The 18,973-nt window shown below is 47.1% G+C and overlaps 2 pseudogenes; one reads left to right on the top strand and one right to left on the bottom strand.

Annotated features, from left to right (window-relative positions):
• LOC139274060 (zinc finger protein 271-like) overlaps positions 1–3,625 on the bottom strand; it is a 67,533-nt pseudogene extending 63,908 nt beyond the window's left edge.
• LOC139274061 (zinc finger protein 850-like) lies at positions 1,633–18,823 on the top strand (annotated as a pseudogene).
• The last annotated feature ends 150 nt before the right edge of the window (positions 18,824–18,973 follow it).

Below are 18,973 nucleotides of genomic sequence, written 5' to 3' on the forward strand. Positions count from 1 at the left end.
CCTGAAGGTGCTAACTCTGGCTGGGTTCAGTTCTACACTCATTGGTTTCCCTCCTTCTCCTCCCCTGAAGGTGCTGACTCTGGCTGGGTTCTAGTTAGGCCACAGCTAGAGTACTGTGTGCAGTTCTGGTTACCAGATTACAGGAAAGATATGATTGCACCAGAGAGGGTGCAAAGATTTATGAGGATGTTGCCTGGACTGGAGAATTTTATCTATGAGGACAGATTAGATCGGCTGGGGTTGTTTTCTTTGAAACAGAAGAGGCAGAGAGGAGACCTCAGTTGAGATGTATAAAATTATGAGGGGTCTAGACAGAGTGGATAGGAAGGGCCTATTTCCCTTAGTAGAGGGGTCAATAACTGGGGGACATAGATTTAAAGTAATTGGTCGAAGGTTTGAATGGGATTTGAGGAGAAGTTTTTTCACCCACAGGATGGTGGGAGTCTGGAACTCACTGCCTGAAAGGGTGGCAGAGGCAGAAACCCTCATAGCATTTAAAATTGCAAGAAACTCTCGTTTATCCGGATAGCTCGGGCATTCGGCAATTCCGGGTAAACTAATTTTCTGTTAGGGCGAGTTTACATTTTAAAGTTAAAACTTTAATGAATAAATACAATCAGCTGCAAGGTAGTTAAGTATACAAAAGATAGACATTACCAGCATGCATGTACTTCGGCCAGACTGTAATCACCGAGGGTCGAATGCTGCACTGGGAGTGGCTGCAGGTGGCCTCGAGGAGGAGATTGTACTTGAGGGGCCGAGATAGAGTGGTCAATAACTCGGGGGGAGGGGGAAATAGAATTAAAGTAATTGGTAGAAAGATTAGAGGGGAGACCTAATTGAGGTGTTTAAAAGTATGAGGGCCTGGATAGAGTGGATAGCAAGGACCTATTTCCTTGTCAGCTGTGGCTCAGTGGGTAGCACTCTCACCTGAGTCAGAAGATTGTGCGTTCAAGTCCCACTCCAGGGACTTGAGCACAAAAAATCTAGGCTGACACGCCAGTGCAGTGCTTAGGGAGTGCTGCACTGTCAGAGGAGCCTTCTTTCGGATTAAACCCGTCTGCTTTGGCACTATTTCGAAGAAGAGCAGGGGGTTATCCCCGGCGTCCTGCCCAATATTTATCCCTCATTCAAAATAACAAAAACAGTTTAACTGGTCAATATCACTTTGCTGTCTGTGGGAGCTTGCTGTGCGCAGATTAGCTGCCGCATTTCCCACATTGCAACAGTGACTCGGCTCCAAAAGTACTTCATTCTCTGTGAAGAGCTTTGAAACGTCCGGTGGTTGTGAAAGGCGCTATATAAATGTAAGTCTTATATCAATGTAAGCCAAGAGCTGTACAGTGGGATTAGGCTGGAGAGCTCTGTGCCGGCCGGCAGGGACACGTTGGGCCGAATGGCCTCCTTCTGTGATGTCACTGACTGGGAATCTATGATGTCACAGGTCACAGCAGCAGCCGCGCTGCCCGATGGGTGATTGACAGCTGAGAATCCGCGCCTGCGCACCGGGAACCGCGCCCGGCACAGCGACCCCTCTCGGTCGCCATCGGTAATAACTGCATATGCCCTGAGGACACCAACCGCCCCCTCCCCCCCACACTCAGAGCTGCGCCTGCGCGATCGGATCTTGTGGCGAGGAATCGGGTCGGCGCGGGGCCTCCCGGGGAAAGGCGTTTGTGTCCGTTAAAGAGCCGCGATCGGTGACGTAAAGTGAGTTTTCTCCGCTTCGATTGGGTAGAGAATCGCGCGGGGATAGGGAGAGAATAAAGGGAAATCCAAACCTGAGAGTCCGCACATCCGGGTACCGAGACCACTTTACACAGTTTGGCGGCGCGCGGTCGACGGTCACGTGACCCGGACCCACGGACTGATTAACGGGAGCTTCCGACCAATGGGGAGCGAGCGGGGCGGGGCTGGAGGAGCGAGCCGACGGCGGGTCTTCCAACCAATCGGGGAGCCCGAGGGGCGGGACTTGTGCCGCTGATTGTCTGAGCCGCAGCGCGCGACTTTGCACAGTCCCTTGTTCAGGGTCTGGGGCCAGGAGAGGCTGTGGGCCCTCATTGAGTACAAGGCTCTGGGGCTCACAACCCACTGGCTCACATTTTAATAACCAGCCGTGGCCCAGTGGGAAGCTCTCTCGCCCCTGAGCCCGAAGATTGGAATCAGAGAATGGTTACAGCACGGAAGGAGGCCATTTGGCCCATTGAGCCTGTTCCGACCGTTGGCTAGTCCCACTCCCCCTCCCTTACCCTCTCACCCTGCAAATGCTTTTCCTCAGGTACTTATCCAATTCCCTTTTGAAAGATAAGATTGAGTCTGCCTCCACCACCCTTTCAGGCCGTGCATTCCAGATCCTAACCACTCGCTGCGTAAAACATTTTTTTCTTGGTTCTTTTGCCAATCACCTTAAATCTCGGTCCTCTGCTTCTCGACCCTTCTGCCAATGGGACCAGTTTCTCTCTACTCTGTCCAGATACATCATGATTTTGAACACTTCGAGCAAATCTCCTTTCAATCTTACTAATGCAAACTACTGCAGATGCTGGAATCTGAAACAAATAACAGAAAATGCTGGCAATCTCAACAGGTTAGGCAGCATTTCCTCTCAATCTTCGCTGCTCCAAGGAGAACAACCCCTTCTCCTCCAGTCCATCAACGTATCTGAAGTCCCTCATTTCTGGAATCATTCTCGTAAATCTTTTCTGCACCTTCCCTAAGGCCTTCTCATCCTTCCTAAAGTGCGGTGCACAGAGTGGGACACAATACTCCAGTTGGGGCTGAATCAGTGTTTTCTACAGGTTCATCATAATTTCCATACTTTTGTACTGTATACCTCAATTTATGAAGCCCACGATCGCATAAGCCCTTTTAACTGCTTCCCTGCCACCTTCAATGATTTGTGCACACATATATCTATCTCTTTGTTCGTGCACCCCTTTTAGGATTGTACCATTTAGTTTATATCGCCTCTCCTCATTCTTTCTATCAAAATGCATCACCTCACATTTTTCTGCATTAAATTTCACCTGCCACTTATCCGCCCATTTCATCATCTGTCTACGACTTCCTGAAGATCAGCCATGATCTTATTAAGTGGCGGAGAGGCTCGAGGGGCCAAATGGCCTACTGCTCCTATTTCTTATGTTCTTTTTCTTATGAAGTCTATCACTCTCCTCCTCACTGTTCACTATACATACAAGTTTTGTGTCATCTGCACATTTTGAAATTGTGCCCTGCATATCCACATCCAAGTCATTAATATATATCAAGAAAAGCATTGGTCCAAGAACCGACCCCTGGGGGACACCATCATATACCTTCCTCCAGTCCGAAAAACAACCGTTTGCCACTACTCTCTGTTTCCTGTCATTTAGCCAATTTCGTATCCAGACTGCCACTATCCCTTTTATTCCCTGGGCTTCAATTTTAATGGCAAGCCTAGTAAGTGGCACTTTGTCAAACGCCTTTTCGAAGTCCATGTCAACCGCATTTCCCTCATCAACCCTCTCTGTTACCTCATTAGAAAACTCGATCAAGTTGGTTAAACACGATTTGCCTTCAACAAGTCCCAGTGTTCCAGGAGACTAAATTATTGCATCAGTTATTTTCTTCTCACTCACCACATGTTGGATTTCACACCATCTCTCCTAAATGCACTGGTCAGTAGCGAGCTTACAGCTTACATCCCACACAATTATAACAGAAAAGCCCCAGAGCTGGGTCCCCTTGTACACTCCCAAGGTTGGAATCCCCATGTACAATCCCAGGGTTAGAATCCCATGTATAGCCCCAGGGTTAGAATCCCCATGTACAGTCCCAGGGTTAGAATCCCCATGTACAGTCCCAGGGTTGGAATCCCCATGTACAATCCCAGGGTTAGAATCCACATGTCCAGTCCCAGGGTTAGAATCCCCATGTCCAGTCCCAGAGCTGGAATCCCCACCTGTGTGTAGCTGTCCTGGGACTGTTTGATGGGCCCTTTATTCAGTATCTAATCTGTGCTGTATATGCCCTGGGAGTGTTTGATGGGACAGTGTGGAGGAATCTGCATTCTGTACCTAACCCATGCTTTACCTGTCCTGGGAGTCAGTGCAGAGGAAGTTTTATTCTGTATCCAACCTGTGCTGTAAATGCCCCATTCTCACCCACTGAAATTGGCATTCCTCCAATTTAGTATTTTTATTCTAGATTACTCCCTGTTCTTTTCCATAGCTAATCTAAACTTTATGATTAAAGTGTTCATTAAATGTTCACCCAGTGTCACTTGCTCCACTTGACCTACCTCATTCCCCAGAACCAGAAATCTTCTGTAGTTCTTGCATCTCTCTGCAAATTTGCTCCCCCATAATGTTGGAAAGTGTGAGATCATGCACTTTGGCAGGAAAAATCAAAGAGCAAGTTATGATTTAAATGTAGAAAGATTGCAAAGTGCTGCAACAGCGGGACCTGGGAGCACTTGTGCATGAAACACAAAAGGTTAATATGCAGGTACAGCAAGTGATCAGGAAAGCCAATGGAATCTTGGCCTTTATTGCAAAGGGGATGGAGTATAAAAGCAGAAAAGCCTTGCTACAGTTGTACAGGGTATTGGTGAGGCCACACCTAGAATACTGCGTGCTGTTTTGGCTTCCATATTTACGAAAGGATATACTTGCTTTGGAGGCAGTTCAGAGAAGGTTCACAAGGTTGATTCTGAAGAAGAGGGGGTTGACTTATGAGGAAAGGTTGAGTAGGTTGGGCCTCTACTCATTGGAGTTCAGAAGAATGAGAGGTGATCTTATCGAAACATATAAGATTATGAGGGAGCTTGACAAGGTGGATGCAGAGAGGATGTTTCCACTGATAGGGGGAACTAGAACTAGAGGGCATAATCTTAGAATAAGGGGCTGCTCATTTAAAACTGAGATGAGGAGAAATTTCTTCTCTCAGAGGGTTGTGGATCTGTGGAATTCGCTGCCTCCTAGAGCTGTGGAAGCTGGGGCATTGAATAAATTTAAGACAGAAATAGACAGTTTCTTAAATGATAAGGGGTTATGGAGAACGGGCAGGGAAGTGGACCCGAGTCCTTGATCGGATCAGCCATGTTCGTATTAAATGGCGGAGCAGGTTCGAGGGGCCCTATGGCCTACTCCTGCTCCTATTTCTTATGTTTTTATAAACCTTAGAATCATAGAAAAATGACGACACAAAATGGGGCTATTCGTCCCATCGTGACGGTGCTGGTGTACATCATGTCCCATATTTTTACCTCTAGTTGGTGGCCTTTACAATACATCTATTGTGTAACCTCTATTATTTCTTAACCATAGCCATATAGATTCTGTTCTTGACCCCTCCAGGACATCCTCTCTCTCCAGCACTGTAACATTCTATTAACCAATACTGCCACATCACCTCCTATCTGTCCTTCCCTATCTTTCCTGAACTCCTATCTCCAGGAATATTTTATACCCAATCCTGCCATTTTTGAGCCAGGTCTCCGTTATTGCCATGACATCATATTCCCTGCAGCTCACCAGCCTTGTTTACTATGCTTCATGTGTTTACATACATACACCATAAACCCATCTTAGACCATTCTGTGTTCTCTCTTAGTCTGACCCCACCTAATACCTTACTATTTCTTGCTTTGGTGCTATCCGTCTCTCCCAATCCTTTGTGCCCTTTGTTTTTCCTTTATAATTTTACATCCTGGTGTCCATCCTCCTGCCAACTTAGTTTAAACCCTCCCCAATAGCACTACCAAACCTCCCCGCAGGGATATTGGTGCCGGCTCTGTTGAGGTGCAACCCGTCCGGCCTGTACAGGTCCCACCTCCCACATAAACGGTCCTAATGCCCCAGGAATCTGAAGCATCTCTCCAGCCATGCATTCATCGGCTCTATCCTACTATTTCTATACTCGCTCGCGCATGGCACCGGGAGTAATCTGGAGATTACTCCTTTTGAGGTCCTGCTTTTTAATCTCTTTCCTAACTCCCTATAATGCCTGCAGGATCTCATCCAGTTTCTACCTCTGTAGTTGGTACCAACTTGGACCACGACCTCTGGCTGTTCACCCTCCCTCCTCACAATGTTCTGCAGCCATTCAGTGACATACTTAACCCTAACACCAGGGAGGCAACATACCATCCTGGAGTCACATCTGTGGCCGCAGAAACACCTGTCTGCTCCCCTGACTATCGAAGTCCCTACCACTATTGCTTTTCCTATCTTCCTCCTTCCTCCCTCCCCCGCTGTACAGCTGAGCCACTCGTGGTGACATGGATTTGGCCCTGGCTATATTCCTCGCCCTCACCAGTACTCAGAACAGAATACTGGTTGGAGAGCGAGATGCAGTAGTGTTTTATATAGATTTAGCATCAATTCCTGGCTTTGTTAACCTGTCCTGCCACCTCCAAAGAATTTTGCACAGGCATCCGCAGGTCTCTCTCTTCTTCCATCCTGTTAACATTGTACCATTTGGAATGTATTGTCTCTCATTCTTCCTACCAAAATGGACCACCTCACTGTATTGAATTTTATCTGCACTCCTTTTACAGGGTTTTAGAAGAGGAGCATTTACCGACAGTAAACTCAAAACAAACATCACGTCAAGATCTGACAGAGTCACACGATTCATCAGGACCTAATTCAATCGGTCCTCGAATCATCTGGCATATTAGCGAGTTCACACTCATGACAGACCTTTTAAATCTGAGTGTGGGAAGGCCTTCAAAATCTACAAGTACCCAAAGAGACACCAGCGCCGAGACACTGGGGGAGCCTGTTCACCTGCCCGTATGAGGGACGGGATTCACTCGATCATCCGCTGTGATTAACACCAGTGAATTTGCAGTAGGGAGGGACCGTTAACCCGCTCCATTAGTGGGAAGGGATTAATTGCACTATCCGTGCTGCTGAGACACCAGCATGTCCACTCTGATGAGGGTCGGTTGACCTGCTCCGTGTTTTTGAAGCGTTTCACTTATTCTTCCACCCTCCTGAGACACCAGTTTATGCACAGTGATGAGAGACCAATTAAATATTCTGACTTTGGAACGAGATTTAAAAGTTCCCAGGATCTGAAGGGACATCAGCTGGAGAGAACAAGAGAGATTCTATTCACCTGTTCCGTGTGCGGGAAGGAGTTCATTCAGTCATCCCACCTGCTGAGGCACCAGTGAATTCATGGGGGGGACATGCTGGTGAAACATTCTGACTGTGGGAAAAGCTTTAAAAGGTCTCAGGAGCTGAAGCGATTCCAGCTGGAGGGAGCTGGACAGAGACCGTTCACCTGCTCCATGTGTGGGAAGGGATTCAAACAGTCATCCAGCCTGCTGACACACCAGAATGTTCACACTGACGAGAGACCATTTAAATGTTCTGACTGTGGGAAGAGCTTTAAAAGCTTCGGGAACCTGTTGACACACCAGCATACTCACACTGGAGAGAGGCCGTTCACCTGCTCTGTGTGTGAGAAGAGATTCAGTCTCTCCTCCATCCTGCTGACACACCAGCGTGCTCACACTGGGGAGAGGCCGTTCACCTGATCCGTGTGTGAGAAGAGATTCACTCGGACATCCCACCTGATGACACACCGGCGAACTCACATTGATAAGAGACCATTTACATGTTCTGACTGTGGGAAGAGCTTTAAAAGCTCTGGGGATCTGAAGGGACACCAGCGAGTTCAAACTGATGAGAGGCCGTTCACATGTTCTGTTTGTGGGGAGAGCTTTAAAAGCTCCGGGAATCTGAAAGGACACCAGCTTGTTCACACTGATAAGAGACCTTTTAAATGTTCTGACTGTGGGAAGAGCTTTACAAGCTTCGGGAATCTGATGGCACACCAGCGTGATCACAGTGGGGACAGACTATTTCACTGCTCCGTGTGTGGGAAGGGATTTACTCGATCCTCGACTCTGCTGACACACCAGCGAGTTCACACTTAGGAGAGGCCGTTCACCTGCTCTGTGTGTGGGAAGAGCTTCACTCAGTCCTCGACTCTGCTGACACACCAGCGAGTTCACACTGGGGAGAGGCCGTTCATCTGCTCTGTGTGTGGGAAGTGATTCACTCGGCCGACCCACCTGCGGACACACCAGCGAGTTCACACTGGGAACAGGTCAGTGAAACGTTCGGGCATTGGGAAAAAAGTTTAAACGGTCCCAGGAGCTGAAGAGACACCAGCTGGAGAGAGCGGGAAAGAGACTGTTCACCTGCTCTGTGTGTGGGAAAGAATTCCCTCGGTCCTTGACTCTGCTGACACACCAGCGAGTTCACACTGTTCTGTAACACAGGGCCCTGCAGAAAGCTGGGCCCATGTGAACATGGAACGGATGAATGTTTTACAAATTCTTGTACTGCTGATAATCTTTCAAACTGTTGTGCTGATAATTCCCTTTATTTGACTTTTCATGCTATTACATAGAATATACAGCACAGAAACAGGCCATTCGGCCCAACCAGTCTATGCTGGTGTTTATGCTCCACTCGAACCTCTTTTGACCCTACTTTAATTAACCCGATGAAAATAACTTTGTATAGCTTTGTCCCTTGTGTTTATCTGGCTTCCCCTTAAATGCATCTGTGCCATTCGCCTCAACGACTCTTTGTGGTAGCGAGTTCCACATTCTAATCACTCTCTGAGTAAAGAAGTTTCTCCTGAGTTTCCTCCTGGATTTATTAGTGACTATCTTATATTTATGGCGCCAGAAATATGTTGAACTTCTGTTAAGCTGAGCAGTATGTCGTTATGCTTTACTTGTTCTAATGATATTAAAATAAATGAAGTTATCGGAGCTGCAAGATATTTGCAGCTTTGGATTAGCAACCAACAGTATAAACAACTTAGCACTGTGTACCTTCATGGCAATACTTCACGTTAACAAGTTCTGAAACTATTTATAGGGATGAGAAAACAAGAGATGTAAAACACTTCAAATATCTGACCCATGATTACAAACGCAGACGTTAATTATCGCTGCTAATTTTCACTTTAAAAAAAAGTATGAGCAGGTCCTCTCATTTTAAAACATAGTTTAAAAAAAAACAGTTGGAGTGAGTTAAGAATCAAAGCGTTAACTACAGCTAACAAGCTCATTTTTTCTTATTGAGAAATTCATGGTTTGAGATACACAGGAACAAAGGATGGTTAAAAACATTAGAAAGCAAAATAAATCAGGAAGTAATTGGTGCCACCGAGCTTGGGTTTTTTAAAGCCTGGTTGTAAGAGGAAGCTAATGGTTTGAAGTTGTGGAAAGTAATGAGAGTTAGGTCAGGACACTGTGATCGGAGCATTGATTACAACACAATGATATAACCCAGCTGTGTACAGTCCTCAGTTCAACATAGTCATTTCTCCCAGAAACCTTGCCTTTTCCTAGAATATAGGGGGCACAGTTCTGATCCACATTAGTGCCAATATCAAGTAAATAAAAACATTGAGCTACAGATTAGCGTGTTTAAATGTTAAAAGGATTCGATAGGTTAGATATGGAGAAACTATTTTATCATGAAGGGAAATAATCTTAAAATTAGAGCTAGGCCATTTAGGAGGGAAATCAGGAAACACTTTTTCATATAAAAGGCTGTAAAAAAAAACTGGAATTATCTCCCCAAAAGGCTGTGAATGCTGGGATAATTGGAGCTTTCAAGACTGAGATCGATAATATTGTTAGTTAATGGTATCCAGGGATATAGAGATAGAGATGGGTCCTGTGGAAGGATCCAGGGATATAGAGATAGAGAGGGGCCCTGTGGAAGGATCCAGGGATATAGAGATAGAGAGGGACCCTGTGGAAGGATGCAGGGATATAGAGATAGAGAGGGGTCCTGTGGAAAGATCCAGCGATATGGAGATAGAGAGGGGCCCTGTGGAAAGATCCAGGGATATAGAGATAGAGAGGGGCCCTGTGGAAAGATCCAGGGATATAGAGATAGAGAGGGGCCCTGTGGAAAGATCCAGGGATATAGGGATAGAGAGGGGCCCTGTGGAAAGATCCCGGGATATAGAGATAGAGAGGGGCCCTGTGGAAAGATCCCAGGATATAGAGATAGAGAGGGGCCCTGTGGAAAGATCCAGGGATATAGAGATAGAGAGGGGTCCTGTGGAAAGATCCAGGGATATAGAGATAGAGAGGGACCCTGTGGAAGGATCCCGGGATATATAGAGAGAGGGGCCCTGTGGAAAGATCCAGGGATATAGAGATAGAGAGGGGCCCTGTGGAAGGATCCCGGGATATATAGAGAGAGGGGCCCTGTGGAAAGATCCAGGGATATAGAGATAGAGAGGGGCCCTGTGGAACGATCCCAGGATATAGAGATAGAGAGGGGCCCTGTGGAAAGATCCAGGGATATAGAGATAGAGAGTGGCCCTGTGGAAAGATCCAGGGATATAGAGATAGAGAGGGGTCCTGTGGAAAGATCCCGGGATATAGAGATAGAGAGGGGCCCTGTGGAAAGATCCCGGGATATAGAGATAGAGAGGGGCCCTGTGGAAAGATCCCGGGATATAGAGATAGAGAGGGGCCCTGTGGAAAGATCCCGGGATATAGAGATAGAGAGGGGCCCTGTGGAAAGATCCAGGGATATAGAGATAGAGAGGGGTCCTGTGGAAGGATCCAGGGATATAGAGATAGAGAGGGGCCCTGTGGAAAGATCCAGGGATATAGAGATAGAGAGGGGTCCTGTGGAAGGATCCAGGGATATAGAGATAGAGAGGGGTCCTGTGGAAGGATCCAGGGATATAGAGATAGAGAGGGGCCCTGTGGAAGGATCCCGGGATATAGAGATAGAGAGGGGCCCTGTGGAAAGATCCCGGGATATAGAGATAGAGAGGGGCCCTGTGGAAAGATCCAGGGATATAGAGATAGAGAGGGGTCCTGTGGAAGGGTCCAGGGATATAGAGATAGAGAGGGGTCCTGTGGAATGATCCCGGGATATAGAGATAGAGAGGGGCCCTGTGGAAAGATCCCGGGATATAGAGAAAGAGGGGCCCTGTGGAAAGATCCCGGGATATAGAGAAAGAGGGGCCCTGTGGAAAGATCCAGGGATATAGAGATAGAGAGGGGCCCTGTGGAAGGATCCAGGGATATAGAGATAGAGAGGAGTCCTGTGGAAGGGTCCAGGGATATAGAGATAGAGAGGGGTCCTGTGGAATGATCCCGGGATATAGAGATAGAGAGGGGCCCTGTGGAAAGATCCCGGGATATAGAGAGAGAGGGGCCCTGTGGAAAGATCCAGGGATATAGAGATAGAGAGGGGTCCTGTGGAATGATCCAGGGATATAGAGATAGAGAGGGGTCCTGTGAAAAGATCCAGGGATATCGAGATAGAAAGATGCCCTGTGGAAGGATCCAGGGATATAGAGATAGAGAGGGGTCCTGTGGAAAGATCCAGGGATATAGAGATAGAGAGGGGCCCTGTGGAAGGATCCCGGGATATAGAGATAGAGAGGGGTGGAAGGATCCAGGGATATAGAGATAGAGAGGGGCCCTGTGGAAGGATCCAGGGATATAGAGATAGGGAGGGGTCCTGTGGAATGATCCAGGGATATAGAGATAGAGAGGGGCCCTGTGGAAGGATCCAGGGATATAGAGATAGAGAGGGGCCCTGTGGAAGGAGGGAGGAAGGAGGACAGTAGGAGTATGTTTGAGATTGTGTGTATGTATTGGCACATGTGGCGGAGCCTGGTCTCCAGTTGCTTGGATCCCCTTACCACTGGACCAAGACCTTGCTCTGTCCAGCCCGTGTGGTGGCTGGTGTGCAACGGCCAGTTCACATTAAAAGAATTCAGGCACAGGCATTTTAAAATGTTTAAACCGTTTAAAATGAGTTCATCGGTCACCTGGGTGCTCATTTGTGGTCTGGAAGCAAGTCATCATCGACCCCAAGGGATTGCTTATGATGATGATGATTTTCTGAGGAATGAAACATTACTGAGCCCCTGGACCCGTGTTATGGGATGAAGTGCTAGACAAGTAAAGGCCCAGTGTCTGGGTGTGAATCTAATAATAACCTCAGGAACCGTATAGGTGCGATAACCAGACGGGCTTGTGGTTATAGTCTGGTCACAGATGGACAAAACTCCCGGAATTAACAGGAGTTCAGGAGACGGTCAACGGATAGGTCCAAACAATCCCATTCCCTGCATTTAAGCCATTGTCAGTTGGAACAGACTCCAGAAGATCGCCTGTGAAGCCACTGTACTTCTATTCTGTAGACTGAGGGAATTATCACAATCTGTGTTCTTGTGAGCTTGATTACCTGGTGTCCAAAACCCTTGGACCCTGGATCATTCAAGTCAACCTCAGTGTGTGGAAAGGGATTCACTGGGGTATCTCACCTGCTGACACACCAGAATTTCCACATCATGACTGCAGTGGTTCAATTGCATTATTTCCAGTGCTTTTAAACACATCCAGGACTGAACACATTCAGGCAACTGGGGCTTGTTAATGTTAAGAGTCCCCAATAAGTGGGCTGGATTTAAAGATTCTTCCATGTTCTCTCCGTGCTAGTGTGCAGAGAGGAGCTGATGTTACAGAATCAGAGCACAGTAGGATGCCTTTCGGCCCATCATGCTGATGCCAGCTCTCTGAAAGAGTTACGTAATTAGTCCCGCTCCCCTGCTCTTTCCCCACAGCCCCGCAAATTTCTGCTTTCAACTATATATCCAATTCCCTTTTGAAAGTTAATATTGAATCTGCTTCTGCCAACCATTCAGGCAGTGCATTCCAAATCATAAAAACTCACTGCGTAAAAACTGTCTCTTCATTCCCCCTCTGGATTCTTTTGCCAATTATCTAAAATCTGTGTCTTCACATTACCAGCCATCCTTCCACTGACAATATTTTCTCCTTGTTTGCTCTAAAAAAAAAAAGCACCTCTATCACATCTCCACTTAACCGTCTCTGCTCCAAGATACATTGCCATTGTTCTGTGAATTCCTACAGCCTGAGGAATGGGACATGCTATCTTTGTGAGCAACGAGTGTCAGCATCCAGCAATCTCTGGTCAGGGACTGTTTTTTTAAACTTCCTCATGATCATTATATAGAAATTTACGGCACGGAAGGAGGCCATTCAGCCCATCATGTCAGTGCCGGCCGACAAGCAGTTATCCAGCCTAATCCCACTTTCCAGCTCTTGGTCCATATTACTGCACTTCAAGTGCACATCCAAGTACTATTTAGAAGTGAAGAGGGTTTCTGCCTCTACCACCCTTTCAGGCAGTGAGTTCCAGACCCCCACCATCCTCTGGGTGAAAACACTTCCCCTCAAAACTCCTCTAAACCTCTTACCAATTACTTTAAATCTATGCCCCCTGGTTGATGACCCCTCTGCTAAGGGAAATAGGTCCTTCCTATCCACTCTATCGAGGCCCCTCATAGTTTTATACACCTCAATAAGGTCTCCCCTCAGCCTCCTCTGTTCCAAAGAAAACAACCCCAGCCTATCCAATCTTTCCTCGTAGCTAAAATTCTGCATTCCAGGCAACATCCTCGTAAATCTCCTCTGTACCCTATCTAGTGCAATCACATCGTTCCTGTAATGTGGTGACCAGAACTGCACACAGTATTCTAGCTGTGGCCTAACTAGTGTTTTATACAGTTCAAGTGTAACCTCCCTGGCTCTTGTATGCTACCTCGGCTAATAAAAGCAAGTACCCTGTACTATCTGTCCTGCTACCCTCAGGGATTTGTGGACATACCCTCCAAAGTCCCTCTACACTTCTCAGTGTCCTACCATTTATTATGTATTTCCTTGCCTTGTTAGCCTTCCCCAAATGCATCACCTCACACTTCTCCGGATTGAATTCCATTTGCCACTATTCTGCCCACCTGACCAGTCCATTGATACCTTCCTGCAGTCTGCAACGCTCTTTTTCATTATCAACCACACAGCCAATTTTTTGTATCATCTGCAAACTTCTTAATCATACCCCCTACATTTAATTCTAAATCATTGATATATACCACAAAAAGCAAGGTTCCAGTACTGAGCTTTGCGGAACCCCACTGGAAACAGCCTTCCAGTCACAAAAACACCCATCAATCATTACCCTATGCTTCCTGCCTCTGAGCCAATTTTGGATCCAACTTGACACTTTGCCCTGGATCTGACGAGATTTTACTTCCATGACCAGTCAGCCATGTGGGACCTTATCAAAAGCCTTGCTGAAATCTACATAGACTACATCAAATGCACTGCACTCATTGACCCTGTCTCTGTCTCTGTGTTGTGGTTAATTCCAGGAACACTATTCCAGAGTCATTCTGGAATGTAAAGATAAACTCCGGCTTCTATTGTCCATGGCTAACCGTCTTCTTAAACCGCTCTCCTCAGTCTCCAACCTCTCCTCCGACAATGTGAGAGGAGCTCATGGCCTTCTTTGTCTCAAAGATTGAGACCATCCATTCAGCCGCCTCTGCCACTTCCCTTCCTCCCCCTCGCCCACTGGGCCAAACTTCCTCTGAACTTCCCTCCTACCCTAGCCCTGAACTCGTATCTTTTTCTAGTTTCTCTCCAATTTCCCCTCATGACTTCTCCACGCTCATCTTGTCCATGAGACCTACTTCCTGCTGCCTCGATCCTATTCCCACCAATATGCTGACTACCCAACTTCCTTTTCTGGCTCCCATGTCCGCTGCCATTGTTAATGGTTCTCTCCCCTTATGTACAGTCCCCTTTTCCCTCACATCTGTCATCACCCCGCTCCACAAAAAAGCAACCCTTGACTCCTCCATTCTTGCAAACTACCGCCCCATCTCCAACCTTCCATTCCTCTCCAAAGTTCGTCAACATGTTGTCACCTCCCAATCTATGCCCATCTTTCCCGCAACTCCATGTTTGAATCCATCAAATTAGGTTTCCAACACTGCCATAGTACTAAAACAGCTCTCATCAAAATCACAACTGACATTGTTTGTGACTGTGACTAAGGTAAACTATCCCTTCTCATCCTTCTTGACTTGTCTGCAGCCTTTGATACGGTTGACCACTGCATCCTCCTCCAATGCCTCTCCACCATCATCCTGCTGGGTAGATGTGCATTTGCCTGGTTCCATTCTTATCTAATTGTAGCCAGAGAATCACCTGCAATGGCTTCTCTTCAGAGTCAGGTGACAAGTAGCAGAATGGATAGCTCGCTGACTTCAAGACAGAAAACAGAGAGTAGGGGTAAAGGGTAGCTATCCACAGTGGGAGAAGGTGGGTAGTGGTGTTCCACAAGGATCAGTGCTGGGACCACAAGTTCACAATTTACATTAACGATTTAGACTTTGGAATCAAAAACACAATTTCTAAATTTGCGGATGACACCAAATTGGGAGCAATAGTCAATACTGGGGAGGCCTGTAACAAATTAGAGGAGGACATTAATAAACTTGCAGAATGGGAATATAATTGGTAAATGTAGTTCAACACAGATAAATGTGAGGTATTACATTTTGGTGGGAAGAATAGGGAGGTCACTTATTACTGGAAGGGAGCGAGTCTGGGTGGGGTAGAGGAACAAAGAGATCTCAGAGTACAAATACACCAATCACTAAAAGTTACGATACATGTTAGCAAGGCCATAAAAAGGCAAACTGAGCACTCGGGTTTATTTCTAGAGGTATAGAGTTGAAATGTGGGGAAGTTATGCTGAACCTGTTTTGAACCTTGGTCAGACCACACTTAGAATACTGTATACAGTTCTGGTCATCATATAAAAGGATATAGAGGCATTGGAGAGGGTGCAGAAAAGATTTACAAGGATGATACAAGAAATGTGAGGGTATACATATCAGGAAAGGAGTGACCTAATAGAGGTCTTTTAAATTATGAAAGGTTTTGATAGAGTGGATAGAGAGAGAATGTTTCGACTACTGGGGAAGAGCATAACTAGAGGCTATCAATATAAGATAGTCAACAAGAAATCCAATAGGGAATTCAGAAGAAACTTCTTTACCCAAAGAGTGGTGAGAATGTGGAACTCACTACCACAGGGAGTGGTTGAAGTGAATAGTATAGATACATTTAAGGAGAGACGAGACAAGCATATGAGGGAGAAGGGAATCGAGGGTTATGCAGATAGATTTAGATGAGGAAAGATGGGAGGAGTCTCGAGTGGAGCATTAACTCTGGTGGATCTAGTGGGGCCAAATGGCCTGCTTCTGTGTCGTATATCCGATGTAATCCTATGTAATTCCTGCTCCCGCATCATTACCTATGGTGTCCCCCAAGGATCTATCCTTGGCCCCCAGTTCTCATTTATATACTGCCCCTTGATGATATTATCCAAAAACAAAGCGACAGTTTCCATATGTACACTGATGACATCCAGCTCTACCTCACTACCACTTCTCTCAATCCCTCCATGGCCTCTAAATTGGCAGATTGCTTGTCCTGGATGAGCACAAATTTTCTCCAATTAAATATTGGGAAGACCAAAGCCATTGTTTTCGGTCCCCGTCACAAACTCTGTTCCCTAGCCACTGACTCCATCCCTCTCCCTGGCATCTGTCTGAGGCTGAACCACACTGTTTGCAACCTTGGTGCCATACTTATCCCCGAAATGAGCTTCCGACCACATATCCGCAGTCTAACTAGGACCGCCTATTTCCATCTCTGTAATATCGCCTGTCTCCGCCTTCCTCAGCTCATCCGCTGCTGAAACCTACATGCATGCTTTTGGTACCTCTGGACTTGACTATTCCAATGCACTCTTGACTGGCCTCCCACTTTCTACCCAACGTAAACTTGTGGTCATCCAAAACTCGGCTGCCCATGTCCGAACTCGCACCAAGTCCCATTCACCCATCTCCCCTGTGCTCGCTGACCGACATTGGCTCCCGGTTAAGCAACACCTTGATTTCAAAGTTCTCCTCATTTTCAAATCTCTCCATGGCCTCGTCCCTCCCTATCTTTGTAATCTCCTCCAGCCCCACAACCTCCTGAGATGTCTCTGCTCCTCTAATTCTGCCCTTTTGAGCATCCCTGATTATAATCACTCAACCATTGGTGGCCGTGCCTTCAGCTGCCTGGGCCCTAAGCTCTGGAACTCCCTGCCTAAACCTTTGCTTCTCTACCTCTCTTTCCTGCTTTAAGATGCTTCTTAAAACCTACATCAACTGCCCTAATTTCTCCTTGTGTGGCTCAGTGTCAAATTGTTTGTGTTGTAATACTCCTGTAAAATGCCTTGGGACGATTTACTACATTGAAGGTGCTATATAAATACAAGTTGTTGTTGTTGTTGTTAAGGGACAGTGGTACATCTTGATTTCAGTGCAGAGAGGAGGGAGAGCAATTTTGGGCGGAACATAAAGAAAATGTAAGATTGAAAATTGTGTATTCTGAAATTCTCTCCTGCACTTACAGTCATTAGTAATGTCAGGGCATTACATGGAGAGGACGTGCAGAAGGGAAGATTAAAGCAAAGATCACATCAAGATCTGACAGAGTCAGGGCCTGAATATTGTCGGCATATGGAAGCGGAAAGCAGCAATCAGAGAACGGACAAACCTTACGCGTGTTCCCTTTGTGGACACTCCTTCAGCCGACCATCCAGCCTGGGGAGACACAAGTGCAGCCGTACTGTGGAGAGACCCCATCAATGTGGGGACTGTGGGACGAGAGTAAATTCTGTGTCTCAGCTAAAAACTCATCAACACAGTTACACCGGAAAATGGCCATTTATCTGCTCCGTGTGCGTGAAGGGATTTAACCACTCGTGGAAACTGCTGAGACACCAGCGAGTTCACACCGGGGAGAGACCGTTTGCCTGCTCTCACTGTGAGAAGAGGTTTACACAGTCTTACAATCTGTTGTCACACGAGTTGGTTCACAGCGAGGAGAGATCTTTTCAATGCTCTGACTGTGAGCAGAGCTTTAAATGGTCCAGCAACCCGATGCAGCACCAGCGCTGTCACACTGGCCATTCATCTGCTCAGTGTGTGGGAAACGATTCACTCATTCATCCGCCCTGCTGGTACACCCTGCGAGTTCACACTGCAGAGAGGCCGTTCATCTGCTCCGTGTGTGGGAAGCGATTCACGTGTTCATCCACCCTGCTGGTACACCAGCGAGTTCACACTGGGGAGAGGCTGTTCACCTGCTCCGTGTGTGGGAAGCGATTCACTTGTTCATCCACCCTGCTGGTACACCAGCGAGTTCACACTGGGGAGAGGCCGTTCATCTGCTCCGTGTGTGGGAAGCGATTCACTTGTTCATCCCCGCTGCTGGTACACCAGCGAGTTCACACTGGGGAGAGGCCGTTCACCTGCTCCGTGTGTGGGAAGCGATTCACTTGTTCATCCGCCCTGCTGGTACACCAGCGAATTCACACTGGGGAGAGGCCGTTCACCTGCTCCGTGTGTGGGAAGCGATTACTCAGTCATTCAATCTGCTGACACACCAGCAGATTCACACCGGGGAGAGACCGTTCTCCTGCTCCGTGTGTGGGAGGGCATTCACTCATTTATCCTACCTGCATGTGCACCAGCGAGTTCACACTGACGAGAGACCCTATAAATGCCCCGAATGCAAGAGGAGCTTTAAAAGCACTGAGGAACTAAAGATGCATCAACTGGGGAGAGGCCGTTTAGCTGCTCTCACTGCGGGAAGAGGTTTGGGAGGTCAGCGACCCTGGTGAGACACCAGCGAGTTCACAGCGAGGAGGCACCGTTTAAATGTTCCGACAGTGAGAAGAGCTTCAGGAGCTCCAAAGACCGTTGACGAGAGCCCGTTCAAATCCTCTCATTGAGGTAAGACGTGTACACAATCATCCGGCCTTCTGAAACATGAGTGGATTCACACCGGGGAGAGGCCGTGCCCCTGCGCCCTGAGTGAAAAGTGATTCACCAGTCCATCTGACCTGCTGAGACACCAGCAAGTTCACACTTCACTGCAGTGGTCTGATTCTGCAATTAATCACACCCAGGCCTGATCCATGTTAATTATGGTATTTTAGGGGGTTTGTTGATGCTGATAATAACCCAGAATAATTAG

This window comes from Pristiophorus japonicus, chromosome 9, assembly GCF_044704955.1.
Source record: "Pristiophorus japonicus isolate sPriJap1 chromosome 9, sPriJap1.hap1, whole genome shotgun sequence".
NCBI lineage: Eukaryota > Metazoa > Chordata > Chondrichthyes > Pristiophoridae > Pristiophorus > Pristiophorus japonicus.